Source organism: Heteronotia binoei, chromosome 17, assembly GCF_032191835.1.
Source record: "Heteronotia binoei isolate CCM8104 ecotype False Entrance Well chromosome 17, APGP_CSIRO_Hbin_v1, whole genome shotgun sequence".
Taxonomy (NCBI): domain Eukaryota; kingdom Metazoa; phylum Chordata; class Lepidosauria; order Squamata; family Gekkonidae; genus Heteronotia; species Heteronotia binoei.
Window position 1 is genome coordinate 32,588,180 of NC_083239.1, and position 17,359 is coordinate 32,605,538.

Here is a 17,359-nt window from a genome sequence, read left to right on the forward strand (position 1 = left end):
CTCTTCTCACAGATAAGGCTTTGAAGTTCTTGTATGGAAGTCTTACTAAATGCCCATTGACCTGGAACATAGGAGTATGAGGACAGGGAAAGAGATAAGGCTTGAAAAAATGTCTAGAACCCAGCATGAACCACATGATATCAATTGGAAGAACCAGTGGTGGTAAAAAAAAAAGGAAATATTGGAGTCTGCTATGAATAAAGTTGAAACTGCAGGTTTATGGACCACTTAATGTTACTCTTTAAAACTAGTGGGATATTGTGATTATTAATTCTTTCTATAGAGCATAATTGATCACATCCTCACCGTGGTTCTCAGCTGTGACATGTTCACTGTGTTCACACAGGCTCATTGAACACATGCTCACTGTGATCCTTTTAAACATTTTTTGCCCCTCCCAAGCACCAAGAATGTAGTTTCCACAAAGATGTTTTTGAATACTGTTCTCTGCATTCCTCCAGAAAAAAAAGTCCTGCTAGTATGATCTGTAGTCAAGATCTTACTACTTTATATAAAATACACACATTCCAGTTTCCAGGGGAGGGACGGTGGCTCAGTGGTAGAGCATCTGCTTGGGAAGCAGAAGGTCCCAGGATCAATCCCTGGCATCTCCAAAAAAAGGTCCAGGCAAATAAGTATGAAAAACCTCAGCTTGAGACCCTGGAGAGCCGCTGCCAGTCTGAGAAGACAATACTGACTTTGATGGACCAAAGGTCTGATTCAGTATAAGGCAGCTTCATATGTTCATATGATATGTGTGCTCAGCCACTTGGATAACCATTTCTAAACTCTGTTCCAGAACTTCATTTTTTTAAGGCGTCAATATTCATCTGTAGGACTGTGCCAGTTTCTACCAATTCTCCCCTCCCTCAGCAGATCCCCACTAAGGTGTTCCTGAGGGTCTGCCTGAGTGAGAATGAGAACTTGGGAGAACCCTGGAAAAAGACACCTGTCCTCAGTACCTGTGAATAAAATCACACCAAAAAAATGCCCTGCTAGTCAATCCCAATCATGTTTACTCACAAATATGTTATAGTTATTTCAGTGACAGAAAGAGTTTGGTTCTGGGTCATAATGCGGGGGCGGGGGGTGGCGGGGGAGATGGATCTTTGTCCAGGGCCCATAATGACTTTTAGTAACCTGAATGGGAGACCACCAAGAAAGGCTCTGTAGAGGAATGATTGCAGTGTCAGGGGCAGGGTGCTTGTATCCAATTTCAGGAACATCAAATGGGGAAAAGCTAATTCGCTGCTTTCAAAATCCTATTTTTTTCATTGCATAGCAAAGAAATGCCTTACTTTGTTCCTTGCAGCGAACTATATGCATTACCTTTGCTAATTCATCTCTAGAATACAAAGGAGTAGTCTGTTTCTTTCGAGACTAACTGGAATAATGTAATGAAAACACAAAACTTTTTAAAGATGGAAGCTCATTTTAGTGAATGGGGGGGGGGGGTTATCTTTTGGGGGATGTAGGGAGATTTCCAGGCAGGAAAGTGAGAATCCACAAACTCATTGGCTCCCCATCTGGAAAGCAAAGGAGGAGCTGATGCTCTGTTTACTCACCACTCAGCAGCACCAGACCAGTCAAGAGGATCAGGACCCTCAGCATCGCCATGGCTACAAAACAAGAAGTTGAAGAAGGGTGAGAAGCGGGATGAACCAGGAGGTCAACAGCCTTTTAAAGATGAGTAAAATTTATTCAAGCACATTTGAGCCAGAGCTCACTTCATCAGAGGCATTGGAATGTAAATATATCAGACTGATCTATACACACACCAGAAGGGAGGGTGGGATACTACAATGAGAGTCTGGTTTAAAAAAGATCTTAAAATTTGCAAAAACTCCTAAAATCCCCTTGATGTGTCAATTGTTAAGGAGATTTCCAGACAAAACTCCTATGGGCAGAAAGAGGCCTTATACCTTTAGCAGCTGCCTTGACAGAAGGAAGGTTTTCTCACCATGTGGACACTGATAGGAAATCTGGATCTACATTCTGTAGGTGCCACCTTGCAAATGAGCAAAATAACTGCCCATTCTCCCAAATTTTTGATCATTTCAAATATTGGTTTGGCCAGATGTCAGCAGGAAACACCAGCAAGGCATCTGCTTGGTATACAGATTCCAAGACTGAACCATGGCATCCCCTATTAAAAGGATCAGGTGGTTAAGTGTGAAAGATCTTAGTCGGAGACCTGGGGGAGCTGCTGCCAGTCAGAATAGGCAATGCTGACTGTAATAGCTGAAGGGTCTGACTCAGTTGGAGGCAGCTTCATGAATTCTCACTTCATAAAAAAGCAAAGCTTGTTTAGATAGTTTCAGTTCCCTTGTTTTTATATGCCCCACCCACTGTGGTGTGCCAAATATGTTTCCACCATAAAAATCACAAATCATGCAGTTAAAGCAGATGACAGCATAAAGAAATCACAGTTTATCAGTACTGAATAAACACATTATGGCTGGGTACAGACCGGTGGCTTGGGAGCGGCAGGCTTCCATCCTGGAATAAATCCGGCAGAGGAGAAAGTGCCCCCAGGATGGTCAGACAGATCGTGGCCTGCTGCCAGGACAAGGACAGTCTATGCATACGCTGGAGGAGCGGTCAGACCATTCAAGCACTTGAGCAGCATTTCCCTGATGCTCTTCAGCTGTTCAGATGGCCAGGAAAGGTAACAAGGAAGTGCTGTGGAGATTTGCTACCACTTAGGAAGTGGTAGCTTTTTAAGCCACTTCAGTGATGCCGGAGGATGGGGTGAATGTGTCCGAATGTTCTGCCTCCCAAAGATCTTTGGGGGGGGAAGGGCTTTTACAACCTTTCTAAAATTCAAAATTTCTAATAAGGGGGCCTGGTGAATCATTCTAAGTAGTAAATCCCATTGTATAGGAAGCTCAGCTGCTTCTCACACTCAGAGGCAAGCCCGCTGAAGCAGTGCTCCCTTGGATAAGATTAATGTGGAGAAACAGAATTGTTTCCAGTTGGCAAAACTGTCAGACAAAGATGTATTTTATCTCATTATTCCACTTACATGCAGAGCATTATAAGAAAAGCCGGATCAGATTTAAACACTGGTGAAAGGAATAACAGTTTGAGATATGCAGATAATACCACATTACTGGCAGAAAATAGTGAAGATTTGAAACGACTACTGATGGTTAAGGCAGAGAAGGTGTAGAAGGTGCCAAAGCAGGATTACAGCTGAACGTCAAGAAGATAAAATTAATGGCTATTGGAAAATTACACAATTTTAAGGTGGATGATGAAGAAATTGAAATTGGAAAGCAACTGTGAGGACTCTAAATAAACAGATAAATAGAAAGTTCTGTTTCTAGACAACTGATAATGAAGTCCTGTGCAAAATTACTATATAACTATTGAAATCAATGAGTTTAGACTGGATTAACTCTACATTGGATTGCACTGTTAATCGCCCGTTATCTTTTGGAAGTTCGCACAAAAAGGAGCAAGGCTGGAGTCCAGTAACATCTTAGAGACCAATCTAATAAAGAAAGCTTTGTACCCTGGAAATCTTGTTGGATTCTAGGTGCTCCTAAACTTATATCTCACCTGTCTACTGTAGCCCTGCACAGCTATCTGCCTGAAACTGCATTAGAAAGGAGGTGAGAAGAACAGGGAGAAGTTATAGGGTGCAATCACATGAGAGATTTGGCCTGACCTAGCCACGCCTCCCATCTGGATTAAAGAGGCTCAATCACATGCACACATGTGGCTTCCAAGCTGAACCTGTTCTTACCCTGTTTCCAGACACCTCCTATTGAAATTAAATAGCCACTGTGATCTTCCTGGTAGCTTCCCCTTGAGTTGCATCTAAGTCACATATTCGGTTGCCATCTGATCGCCCCAACGCGACTCAAACACAAGAGCAGTGTGACCAAGCCATTACTGGAGTGTTCATGCGGGGCTTTTTGCCCCTAACCCCACTCCAAGGAGCGCTTGTGCGTTTCTCTGCTTACACACACCAGGGGACTTAAAAAAAAAAAAAAACCTTTCCACAGTGGGTCCCTGATTGAGGTGTGCTAGCAGTGTGAATGTCCAACCACGGACTGCAGTCATGATCCTCCACTTCAACAGTGGCTGTCTGATCGTCCAGAAACGGACCAAACTCAAGCGGCTTTTTGGAGCCGAGATAATATTGTGCCAGTTTCCCAGTGTGATCACTCCTGTAGTCATTGCAAAGCAGAAAGCGCTGAGATCTGAGGTGTAGAGTTAGCAGTTTTGCTTTCACCTGCAGGAAATATTTGCAAGATCTCTGCATCAGATCATTAAATGGAGTTTCTTCTGGGTTAGCTGGCACCAATGGTAGCTAAGATTAGGTGGACCAGTGTTCATGTCAAGTTAGGTATGACCTGAGTTTGGTTCAGCAGACATAGCTGAACAGCATCAGAAGGCAATAAGCCAGCACAAGTCTCTTACCTTTGGTGGCCCACTCTCAGTTGGACAAAGGGAAGGAGGGTTCTGCTGACTCTCCTTTGCTCTGTCTGCTACCCTTTCCCCTTTTATAGAGGAAAAGAGCCATGCCCTAGTTTCACAGAACTCAAAGGGAAGTGCTGGCAGCCTGCAGAGCACAGAAACCTCACCCTGGGATAGGAGATATGAACCCAGCCTATCACAAGCCATGAGCTAATGCTTGTGGACCCTAGAGACATGCAAGGATTGAGTTTGGCACTATAGGTTGTGGCTAATGGTCATGGGCAGGCCCCAGTGCTTTTTGCTAAGCCAGGATTAAAGAAAATGTATATCTCCTGGAGGTCCAGGAAACTCTTTACCATTTTAATTTATGAAGCAAAACTGGAGGTCATAGAGGTTCAGTGACCACCTGTTACTACATTAAAATATTCTTACGTAAAATCCAGTGAAGCATTGAACTATTCTAGGGCTGGGTACAGATGGGCAGCTTTGGGTGCACCAGAGTGGACAAAGAGAGATCAGGCGCTCCTGAGCAAGGTGCCTGTATTGTAAGCATGAGCTTCCTCCTCCATCTTTAAATGGAGTGTGTGCACCCTGGCCCTGATGCCAGACTTTCTGAACCCTCTTTTTATCACCATTTATGGACTGAGTTTACTCTGGCCTAGTGTCAGAGATACAGGAATCTTATTGGTATGAACTTATATTGTGTGAACACAGGCAGAATGCTTCTATGAACATTCAGTGATAAGCAGAGGACATTGGGTATAAGAACTAACCCAATATGGACATTAATAACAAATACCCGCTTGCCTACTATCTATAGGCAGTGGATTCTGTTTGATCTTAAGCGTTTGGCATTTGTGCCAGCTTCCATATGCACATATCACTCTGTGGGGCCAAGCAGCAAGAACTCCAGAGGCCTCCTTGTTTGTTCCTGCCATTGCTGTGACTATGCATTCCACTGCATATCAGGCTTCCCCAAGAAGCTGCCAAGCCATGCAAAACACAACTGCACTCTTGTCCAAGGAAGACAGCCTCTAAGAACAGCTTTCAGCAAAAGCCATGATGGAGGGGACCCTGGATCCATCTTGTTCAGCAGCCATGAGGGCATAACAGGATGAACGCATATTCCGGGTGTGTCAAGCCAGATGCAAATAGAGGAGTCCACAGTCAAACAAAAGAGCTTGCTACCATGCCTGCACATAACAAAAAGACTGTTCCTGCCAGTCATTGAGAAGATCGCTGGACACAAAGAAGAAGCTTAAGAGAAATATCATTGTGGAGAACTTAATCCTATTATGAAGACCATCGCCACTGTGTTATATCTAGGCCAGCACATGGCCAGTTCAGTGTGTCTTGTCTTACCCTACCAGACTTTCACCCCCAAACTCTCTTTGGGCTACTCTCCACCTTCATGCCTTCTGCTTCAAGGAGCCATGGACCAGGTAGTATCACCCCCCTCTACAATATTCCTAAATATCCCTACTTCTCATTACTATTTTTCCTAGTCTCTTGTTATGAGTGCTTGATTGTTTGAATGTGTGATTGTATTTATATATATTTTTCTAAGGAAACATTTTAAATTTCACCTCTGACTGGAGTCTTTCTTTCTGTTCACCCGCACTCCGTATAATTGGTGGAGATTCCAGCCACTGAGAGCGCTACCTGGGATTTCTGCTAAATTCCCCACTTAAAAAAGGAAACCCAAGGCATTTAGAGTAACAATATCTCACACAAGGGGTGCTTCAGTGCAGTCAGTGCAGTGCACCATCCTCTTAGTGTGGTTGAGTTTCTTTTGTTCCTTACGCTTTTTTAGTGTCCATGCACTCATGTGCCCATGCTCCTAGGGCAGTTTTTTTAAGAAAAAGAATACTGGCAAGTGCCTAGAGTGGATTGGCAGGTTCACACTGCCAATCCACTTCACTTGCACTCTCTGGCTTTCGAGTGCCTGGAAAGGCAGATGGTGTGCAGCAAAAGCATTTGCTACCACTTCATATGTGGTAGGTTTTTGAGCCACCTCAGAGACGCCAGAGGACAGGGTGAGTACGGGAGCTGGACAGGAGACAGATGTGCATGTCTGGACTTGATTTTTCAATCTGTCTGTGAGCCGTCCCTGTGTCAGCTTAAACTGCCAGTCTGGATTCAGCCTAGGATTTTTTAAAAAACACCTTTCAAGATGTGAGAAGCCCCTTAGAAATCATATATAAACTGGAAAATGTAAATTGAGAGACACAGCAATAAAGGCGAGAAAATGAAAATATGCTGCAGCAGGGATCAGCAACCTTTTTACCGCTTAAGAGCCAATTTAGAACAGAAAGAGCAAGAGATCATCAAAGAGCCAATATAAGAAAGCTTGTTTGCATTACTGAAGATATACAACTTAACATAAAGGTTTATTAATGCATAAAGTCTTCCCAACTCAAACACTGGTTGTTGCAAGTCCTTTGCTTAGAAAGTGGCATGCACAAGGTAACTAAAAGGAATCTCCACATCCAAAGGTTGATGTTGGCTGGGAGCCAACATCATGGGACTGCATTGGCCTCTATGCCCTGTTTATTTGTTCCCCACAGCAACTTGATGGCCACTGTGGGAAATACAGTGGTGGACTAGATAGATCACTGGTCTGATCCAGCAGGGCTCTACTTCCATTCTTATGCTCACAGGAACTCTAGAATGTTAATTCCCAGAGTAGTTTGGGATACATTCTTAGCTAGTGGACATACATGTCAATACAGGTGCATGGCAGTACGAAGCTAATGCCCATGGAGTCTGGCCCAAATCCAGGATGGCAGGGGGTGGGTTAGCCAGTACAGCAGAGGGGAAGTTTCACAGTCTTAGAATATAACTCTGCTAACACTTAGTATCCAAAGAAGCATTTCAAGTATGGTGCATTCCACAATTTTTCGCTCCATAAGATGCACCTGACCATAAGACGCACCTAGTTTTTAGAGGCGTTTGTGTGAATTTAGAGGCATTTGTGTGAATTTTTTGCAGTATTCGCTCCTTAAGACGCACACACTTCCCCCCCCCCACTTTTTTTTGGGGGGGAGTGAGTCTTATGGAGCAAAAAATACAGTATCTTAAAATGGGATGGAGCAGTTTTAGAGAACTTCATCCTTGTTTAGAGAAGTTAATTGTGCATTGGTAATTGTGATTCATTTGTTTGTGGTATATTTTTGGGGAACTTCAGCTTTCAGGTTGGGGATTGCAGCAATATTTGGAATGTACAGTTTATTATGAAATTACTAGAAAGCTAGGGAAAGTTGAAGGCAGCAGGAATAAAGGCAAACCCAAGATAAGATGGATGGACTCTATCAAAGAATCTGCACTTCTTTCATATTGGTTTATCCCAACAGGTGACAAATTAAAGACCAGATTGTTAACCTATCTACTCACTGCAGCTAGAATTGTCATAGCCAAACACTGGCAAGTTCCTACACTACAAATGTGGCAAACAAAATTGTGGGACTTCTTCATTCTTAGAAAAATTACTAACCTTGTGGCTTTCCCGAATGTTGATTCTTGTTAAACAAGCTTCTAAAAACTTTGGTTTTCAGTAACCAAGGGGGGGGGGGTGTGGTAGAAAAAGCTCAGCAGGAATGTCTTTGCATATTAGGCCACACCCCCTGGCATCCCCATGGTTTCACACAGAGCTTTTTTATACAAAAATCCCAACATGAATTTATTTGCATATTAGGCCACACCAACGATGTCAAGCCAGTTAGAACTGTGTTCCTGCTTTCAAAAAGCTCTGCCAGTAACGGAATAGCTAGCTTTTTGCAGCACTCTTCTGAGTAATCCTGTGTATCATGAGTTCTTATACTTTTAAATCACAACCTTGGTAACTATTTTGCATTTCTTTTTGTAAACTTGTATGCTTTGGTTGTGCTCTGTGTTTAATTTTTTATGCTGCTATTGTACCTGTGCAAAGATGGAATAAACTAGGGTCACCATAAGTCGGAACTGACTTGATGGCACTTAAACAGACACACAAAAGTAAAAAAATGTTGGATGCACTTAGTTTAAAATGCATAAAATTTAAATCCCCCCCATTCTGTGCACACTGCATATACACCATTTTCCCCCTATACCTCCAAGCTGCCATCCAACCTGTTGCCCAGTGCCTGTGTCATTGTGGATCCATGGAATTTAGAGGCTCTTCCTCATGGTTTCTCCTGTTTCTATTTGGATGCTAGATCTAAATTCTTTAAGGTAATCCTAGCAAGGAATGACCTGGAAGACTCAGGCTAGCCCGATCTTGTCAGCTCTTGGAAGCTAAGCAGGGTCAGCTCTGGTGAGGGCAGGATTCAGGGGTGGTGGGGAGCGAGCCACAGGTAGGTACTGGACGAAGAGCACGGGAGGGGGGGCGTAAATAGCTAGTCTTGCCTAGCGCACCAAAAAGTCTAGCACCAGCCCTGTCTGGTTAATACTTGGATGGGAGACCACCAAGGAAGTCCAGGGTTGTTCCCTGGCAGGCAATGGCAAACCACCTCTGAAAGCCTCTTGGCTTGAAAACTTGACAGAATTTCCTTAGGTTGGTTGTGACTTGCCAGCAATTTCCACCATCAGCATTCTTAGCTAATCTTTACCCAGGTTCAGGAGCAGAGGAAATTATTTTGAAGAACATAAGAGAAGCCATGTTGGATCAGGCTGATGGTCCATCCAGTCCAACACTCTGTCACACAGTGGCCAAAAAGCAGGCACCCTCTAGAGGTCCACCAACAGGGCCAGACTTCAGAAGCCATCCCACTGTTTCCCCTCAGGCACCAAGAATACAGAGCTCTACTACCCCAGACAGACCTTTTTTAGCTGAGATAGGCCTGCACAAAGGTTTGCCAATCCCCAGTTGCAGGCAGGGGATCCCCCAGTTTGAAGGCCCTCCCCCACTTCAGGATTATCAGAAAGCAGGGAGGGGAGGGAAATGTCTACTGGGCACTCTATTACTCCCTATGAAGACCAGTTCCCATAGGGTATAATGGAGAATCAATCTGTGGGTATCTGGGGCTCAGGGGGAGCTTTTTTTTGAGGTAAAAGCACCAAATTTTCATCATAGCATCTGCCGCCTCTCCACTAACCCCCCATGTTTCAAAAAGATTGGGCCAGGGGGTCCAATTCTATAAGCCCCAAAAGAAAGTGCTCCCATCCTTCATTATTTTCAATGGAGGGAAGGCATCTAAAAGGTGTGCAGTCCCTTTAACTCCGATGGCCAGAACTAAAAGGATTATGAAACTCCTTTAGAATTAAATACGGGATTTAGGTGGTTTCCTTGCTATATAGTATCTTAATATTGACAAAATTACACACTGCCATTAACAAAAATAACAATTGCATCACTTTTTTAAAAAGCGAAACTGGAATTTTAAAATATTTTGGATGTTCATTCAGGTAAAGAAATGAAATCCCTGTCTTTGGAAAACTGACTGAAAAGCAGCTTACCCTGCTGGGATAAAGTTCTTCTGGATGTAAATCCCTGAACGCCAGGTACAAACGTTGACAAGGCACAGGCACAGATAAGTCCTGCTGCATTCTTGCCCAGATTATTTGCACAGCTTGCCAGTTTACCCCCAAAGAAACTCTTGCTTACTTACATTTCACAAACACAAGTGAGGTTTTAGGCCACCACAGCACTCCTACTCCTCTTCTATTTAAGAAAAAAATTGTCCAGCTAGTTTTCTGTATTAATTGTGGCAGACTTCACATCACTAACAGCCTCTGCTTCTTTTACAGAGAACAGGTTGCTTAGCTGTAGCTGTTGTTCAAGTAGTTGCTGGGATATTCACACTGGTGAACTTTGTGCCTGCTTGAGTCAGAAGGAGTTTTCTTGGGGGTCAGTGGAGAAATTCCACTGTTTTAATATCTTTGCAATAACAGAAGTGTGGCAGATGCTGTTACCAACCACAGATGCTGTTACCTACCACAGAAATACCCAGAGGCTGACATCTTCTGCAGATGCCTCTAACCATGAAAAGCCATTGTGGGGTAGTGGTTAAGAGCTGCTGATTCTAATCTGGAGAATAGGGTTTGGTTTAGGGTTGCCAGGTCCCATCTTCTCCCCAGTGGGGAGGATTTGGGGGGTGTTCTGGGAGGGTGTGGGGCCATCCCCAACACAATGACATAATGCAGAGTGATACAGCACTGCATACATGTAGCAGAGGAATAAGCGAGGCGCACACTTACTGATTGAAAAACGAGGTATTTTACTTTGACATCAAAGCAGGTTCATTTCAGCATCAAGGCTCCCAAAAATAATGAACCCCGGACACTTCTCAAAACATCAGCTTTAAGCAAAAGCGAGCCTGCAGCCTGCCACCTTACATGTTATCTGATTCATTTCTCTCCTCCCCTTCTCCCTGGTTATCTTATTCAAATCCACCCTTCCAGTAACTTCTAACATTTTCCTCTGCTCTTGCCTTATCAACTTTCGGCAAGGAGCTTATTCAGAGGGCCTCTTTATCAGTACCCATCTGTGTCTTACACCCATTTGGGCTGCCTGCTTTTCTAACAATCACAGCTCTTCAAATATTGCATCAGACATTCTCTTTGCTGTTAAAGGCAAAACCATATTTTCAATTATTATTATTATTATAGGGGTGTTCATAATTATTCAGGGGTCTCTCTTCATACACATGCCCCCCTTTCCCCCAACTATTTAAAGGGGCCTTCCCTTTAAATGGTTGGGAGGGAAGTGGGTGCCCCCTGATCTGCATTCCTGATTTGCAGGCCACAAATTCATCGCTTGTAGGGCAGGCACGCACTGTCCCTGCTTGAAAAGAGTGGGTGCTGAGCGCCTGCCTTCCAAGCTGCAAATTTGTGGCTTGTGGGGCAGGTGCTGACAGGGCCTGTGAAGCCATGGAGGACAGTTGGGATGGGGCTTCCTATGCCAGCCAGGAGCCCAAAAACTGGGGGATCCCCAGATCCCTCCAGTCCTCTACGTGGGCGACCTGGGGCCAGTCACAAGTCTCTCAGAACTCTCTCAGCCCCAGCTACCTGACAAGGTGCCTGTTGTGAGGGGAGAGAGGGAAGGTGAGTGTAAGCCGCTTTAAGGCTGCTTCTGGCAGAGAAAAGCAGAGTATAGGAACCAAGTCCTGTTATTCAAGCACAGCTTACTACAGAGAATCCAGGCAGCCAAGACTTTAAGCTTTACTTTGGATTCTATGCCTGCCATACGCACCATTTTTTTTTCTCTGGTGTATTTCTGCAGCTACAAAAAAAAATGCAATTTTTCTTAATTGGGGTGGGAGAGGGCAGCCCAGCTTTGATCACTGGGCTTGTGGGAAGCCTTGATAGAAACCCTCTCATTAGGAGCTCTGGGATCTGAGAGCTACTCTCCTTGTCTGGTTTTTTTTAATCATCACTGCTCTTGATGGACTCCCTAGGGTTCTTGGTCAAACTTGCCCCCCCCCCACTCAAGAATCTCTCTGAGCTGCATTCTTAAATATTATTTACATTACTGTGGTTAAGAAAAAAAAATCAGACTATAGGTTTTTGTGATAGTCTGTTCGTAACATGCCAAATGCAATCTCCTGTTGGACAAATTAAGTGGGTAGCTGGACGAATGATATTTGGAAGAGTGAAGAGGACTGCCGGTTCCTGGGGCTACATGACTGCTTGCTGCCTTAGCCAGTGAGGACTCATCATGTATTAAGGCAGCTGGATCCAGCGTCCACTTTTCATCCTGATTGATGCTGGTGATGCATTTAAACTGCCTGCTTCCACAAGTCCAACCTGTAACATAATCCATAGGACAGAACAATGTGTTCTTAGAGAAAGAGCTGAGGGACTTTGAAATGTGAATGGCCTAATGGTTCAATAAATAAACATGGCTGCCCCAGTTACAATGAATTCATCTGAAGTGTTTGCACAAAGGTGACAAGGCTGTGCTTAAAAGTAGAGTTTAAGATTACAGATGACAACAGTAAATTTCCGAACAACGTCTGTGTGACTTGATCCCTTGCTGACTAGCCTTGGAGGTATCCTTGGTCACTCCTCTATCACAAATGAATGCAAACCCATCACCCCAATGAATGTCTTATGTAAACAGTCAATTTTCTTTTCCCGTTGTAGTAACAAGTGACTGGGCTTTTTGCCGCTTCTCACAATCATGCAACTGATGACAAAATGACAAGATAAACTAATGTGAGAGTAGGTGACAGGAATGTCTGAATCCTTCAAGATGGATGAAAGTAGTACTGAGAAGCACCACGCTGTGTAATTATTCTGGACAGGATACATCACCCATTTTAAAAAAACCCTTAATACTAATATCAACAAAAGTGATGATATCCTGATCTTTTTCAAAGTATATCTTTATTATCAAAAGGGCAGTGGACAAACTCATGGAGGTCTGGGCTAGCAATGACTACTAGTCATGATAAATATCTACTCCCTCCAGTAGCAAAAGGTAGTATGCCTTATTAAATCAGTGTCTGGGGAGCATAGGCAGGGATCTGTTGAGGCTGGGTGAGTGGGCGTCAACGTGGCAGATGCGGTTCAATGTGGCCAAGTGCAAAGTAATGCACATTGGGGCCAAGAATCCCAGCTACAAATACAAGTCGATGGGGTGTGAACTGGCAGAGACTGACCAAGAGAGAGATCTTGGGGTCGTGGTAGATAACTCACTGAAAATGTCAAGACAGTGTGCGTTTGCAATAAAAAAGGCCAACGCCATGCTGGGAATTATTAGGAAGGGAATTGAAAACAAATCAGCCAGTATCATAATGCCCCTGTATAAATCGATGGTGCGGTCTCATTTGGAGTACTGTGTGCAGTTCTGGTCGCCGCACCTCAAAAAGGATATTATAGCATTGGAGAAAGTCCAGAGAAGGGCAACTAGAATGATTAAAGGGCTGGAGCACTTTCCCTATGAAGAAAGGTTGAAACACTTGGGACTCTTTAGCTTGAGGGGTGACATGATAGAGGTTTACAAGATAATGCATGGGATGGAGAAAGTAGAGAAAGAAGTATTTTTCTCCCTTTCTCACAATACAAGAACTCGTGGGCATTCGATGAAATTGCTGAGCAGACAGGTTAAAACGGATAAAAGGAAGTACTTCTTCACCCAAAGGGTGATTAACATGTGGAATTCACTGCCACAGGAGGTGGTGGCAGCCACAAGTATAGCCACCTTCAAGAGGGGTTTAGATAAAAATATGGAGCACAGGTCCATCAGTGGCTATTAGCCACAGTGTGTGTGTATATATAAATTTTTTTGCCACTGTGTGACAAAGTGTTGGACTGGATGGGCCGTTGGCCTGATCCAACATGGCTTCTCTTATGTTCTTAATGCTGTTGCAGGCTTCCTGTTTGTGGGCTTCCTAGAGGTAGCTGATTGGCCAGTATGTGAATGGAATGCTGGACTAGGAGGGCTTTGGTTTATTCCACCATGGCTCATCTTATGCTCTTATCAGAAGAATTTAAGATGGAAAACCAACAAATGGATATTTAAGCAGTGGCTTTCTTTTGCCAGATAATGGGTGTGATCAGATGGGTAGGCTGCCATGGCAGGATCTCGGCTTTTAAAAAGCTGCTTGATTTTGCCTTGCTTCATTGTCCAGGCCAAGGCATTCTTACCTGTCCTGGGGCTCTGGCAACCCCACTTCCCAGGCACCCCAGCGGCTGCTGGCACATAGAGCAGGGCAGGGTCAGAACCCAAACAAGGGGCCAGGAGCATGCCAGGACTGCGGTTCACTCTACCTCTCCTGCTAGCGAAGAGCCTCCTGGGGCCTTGGCAGAGGGACAGGGGCCAGGAGCCCCAGTGACACAATCCAGCCCTTTCCAGTGGCAAAGCTGCAGAGCCAATCAGGCCGAACAGCGGCAGAGCACAGCCAATGCAGGGGCAGGGCAGCTGAGAATGGTGGCACCAATAGCGAGGCAGCGGGGAAGTCACCTGGTCCAGGCAGGAAAATGGCCACCGCTGATGCGAACGCCCGGAACTGCCCTTCTGCAATGCCATGGGGCGAGGGAGCAGAACGGAGGGCTACTGGGCGGTGGGAGCAAGAGCGGAAAAGGGAGAGCTGCACCAATGGGGAAGGGAAGGAAAAGATGGGTGGTTGGTCAGTGGAATGGATGAAAGGAAGAGGGGAGGGCACGGAGGTGTGAAGCAAATAAAAGGGATTGACACTGACAGCCAGGGAGGAAGGATGGAGGAGGGTGTCATACTGAGAGAGAGAGAGTGCCATGCAGGCAATGTACCCCTACTCCATGGAGTCAACGACCGAATGACTGGAACTCAGCCACACTCTGTTTCTGAGGCCAGAAGCAACCCCTAGGCCTCCCTCCATGTCACAGCCGACACTCTCCAGGAGGGATAGCCAACACTCTCCAGGAGGGGCAGCTGAAGGGGGCAGCCCTACATTCATGTTGATGAGATGGCAGCTGCTAAGCTGGCATCATAGTGCTCCTGGCCCGTGGTTGGTCATCCATATTGCTAATGTGCCACAACCAAGGACCTGTGGCTGGATTGGGTGTTCTTCCCCTTAAATTCCCACTGTGCATGCACAGAAGCAGACAACTCCTAACCAATTCTGTAGGGACGCTGAAGGATACATCAGAGTGGGGTTGGGAGGGAAAGGATATTCAGGGAATGGGGTGGAGTGATCACACCACTCATGCAATTGCATGGTACCCTGGAGTGATCAGATGGCCAGAAACCTGCAATAAAAGTGCTTCACCAAGGAAGCCAGCAGAATTTACTGGTGTCTATTTAATACATGTGGGAGTCATTTTAGGGAGAGGTAGGGATAAGTGGGGCATGGGGGCAAGAGGTACGCATGTGATCCTGCCCATTTAATCCAGAGAGGAGGGGGGTAGCTATAGTGGGCCAAACTGCTCATCTGATCACACCCTTAGTGTGACATTTCTGAGATGAAAGAGGAAATTGCCCCAAGAGTAGCAATCTGGGGATAGATAAGGAATGACATTTCAGGAGAGAGAAGGTGCTGTCCTCATTATCCTGTCTAATTACCTTCCTCCTGCCCCTTCAGTATCTTCTTCTCTTCTTTGTACCCCAGATATTGCCTTTTTCTACAGTAGTAATACTTGGCTTCAGTACATAATCTGAAGCTTTATCCCTCTGTCTATGGAGCAAGGAACTTTTCTAAGTAGCAGAGCTCTTAATCTTCTGTAAGGTACACTGTTTCATAAATAATCCTATGAGGAGTTTCTAAAATATTGCAATTATTATTAAAACGAACAATTGTAGCAGCGAAGTGGGACATGGAACAGTACATTATAGCCTGATCACGTCAGATCTCCAAAGCAAAACCAAATTGATACTTGGTTGGGAGGTTGCCAAGGAAGACTCTGCAGAGGAAGGCAATGACAAACTAATTTTGTTCATCTCTTGTCTTAAAAGCCTTATGCTGGGGTCTCCATCAGTTGATGGCATATATATACTTGACAGCATATGCATGGTGCAAAAGATAAACACAAGTCCTGCTCAATGGTTTTTTAAATCTAATTTAGAGAAAGAAGGGCTTCTAAGGTTAAAAAAAAGTAGACAACAAATTACCACTGAAGCTTATCAAGGAATCTTGAATGAGAAAATCAATAATCGAGGAGAAGCTTCTTTCAGAGATCATTACTATACGTTCCCAACAATTCACAGGTGAAATGGACACATAGCAAATTCAGTTTGTAATGAGCAATAGAGGCCTACAGCTGTATGGACTGAGGACCAAACTTTTCTTGCTTCAGAAAATGCAGTTATGGAGACAGCATGCAGCACCAAAATATACAGGTTTTGGAGGAGAAGGAAGCCAGGACTTCTTAACCCTTTCTCCTCTGTAATATTTTTCACCTAAAATTGCTACCAGCCTCCCATCTGCTTTTCCTCACAAAGGACAGAAAAACAGAACTCCAGTGTGTATGAAGTTGAATTTCACTCATCTAGAGCTCCTATGAAAGAAGAGAGACCTGTGAAGATCTTTCCAGTTGCACCAACTTTTTGTTATACTCTGCTCCTACAATATTTTTTTAAAAAACTTAAATTTAATAGCATTTTTGCATTTTCGGTAATGGCTGGCAACTAACGTTCTTTTGAATGTAATTTTGTGATGTCATGATACTCTGTTCTTAATGTTTGCAAACAATACACTCCATGGCCCAGAGTAATACTGGTTCCCACTAACACATCATTTTGCCGTTACAGTTTTCTCTTCTGTCTTAGAAACTGGTCTGTATCTCAGTTAGTAACCATCCTTTCTGCATACCTGATATTGTCTGAGTGACCAGTGGATACTTGGCCACCCATTTTGCTATTACAGAGAGGGAGCAGGGGGATATAATTTTTGAGTACATGCTTGAGATAGCAGTTGAGTGTGAATATTCGAGCATAGTTAATATCCGTAGGAGTGTATATGAAAATTCACAGTTCTGAGCCCTTGTCACACTACTCTGGATTGGAGCAACTGATGTTTGGGTTGGGTCTAGGTGACTTAAAGGTAAATCTTTTGGTGGCAAGCAATATCCTGCTTTTCTGGAGTTGCTGATAGAGGCTAAGCAGCACAGAAGTCCAAGGTTTTTGTCCTCTTGCTTCTTCAGCCTACAGGCAGCCTGGGCGGGGGGGGGAGGTTCTGTTTGGGGGACATTTGTGTTTTCTTCATCAGCACATTTATTTTGCTGTTACTTGAATTGGTGTACTTTAAAAAAAGTTTTCAAAGATGTAAATCCATGGGTGGAAGATGTCATTCTTCCTTTTACACACAGGAAGGAATTCCAGTGCATCCTGTGCAATAAATGAAGGTGTTCCTTCTCTTTTTGCTGTGTTATGATCAGCTCCTAGCATGGGGACTGGTCTATCAATGTCATTTTAGATGGCTCTTTTTATTTTATGTGCTTTTTTGCCCTGCTGGCTTGTTTCTGTTGGCGTATTTTTATTGCTTAGTTACTGGTTTTGTTTTTATTCTTATTTGATATATTGTACTGTTTCAGTACT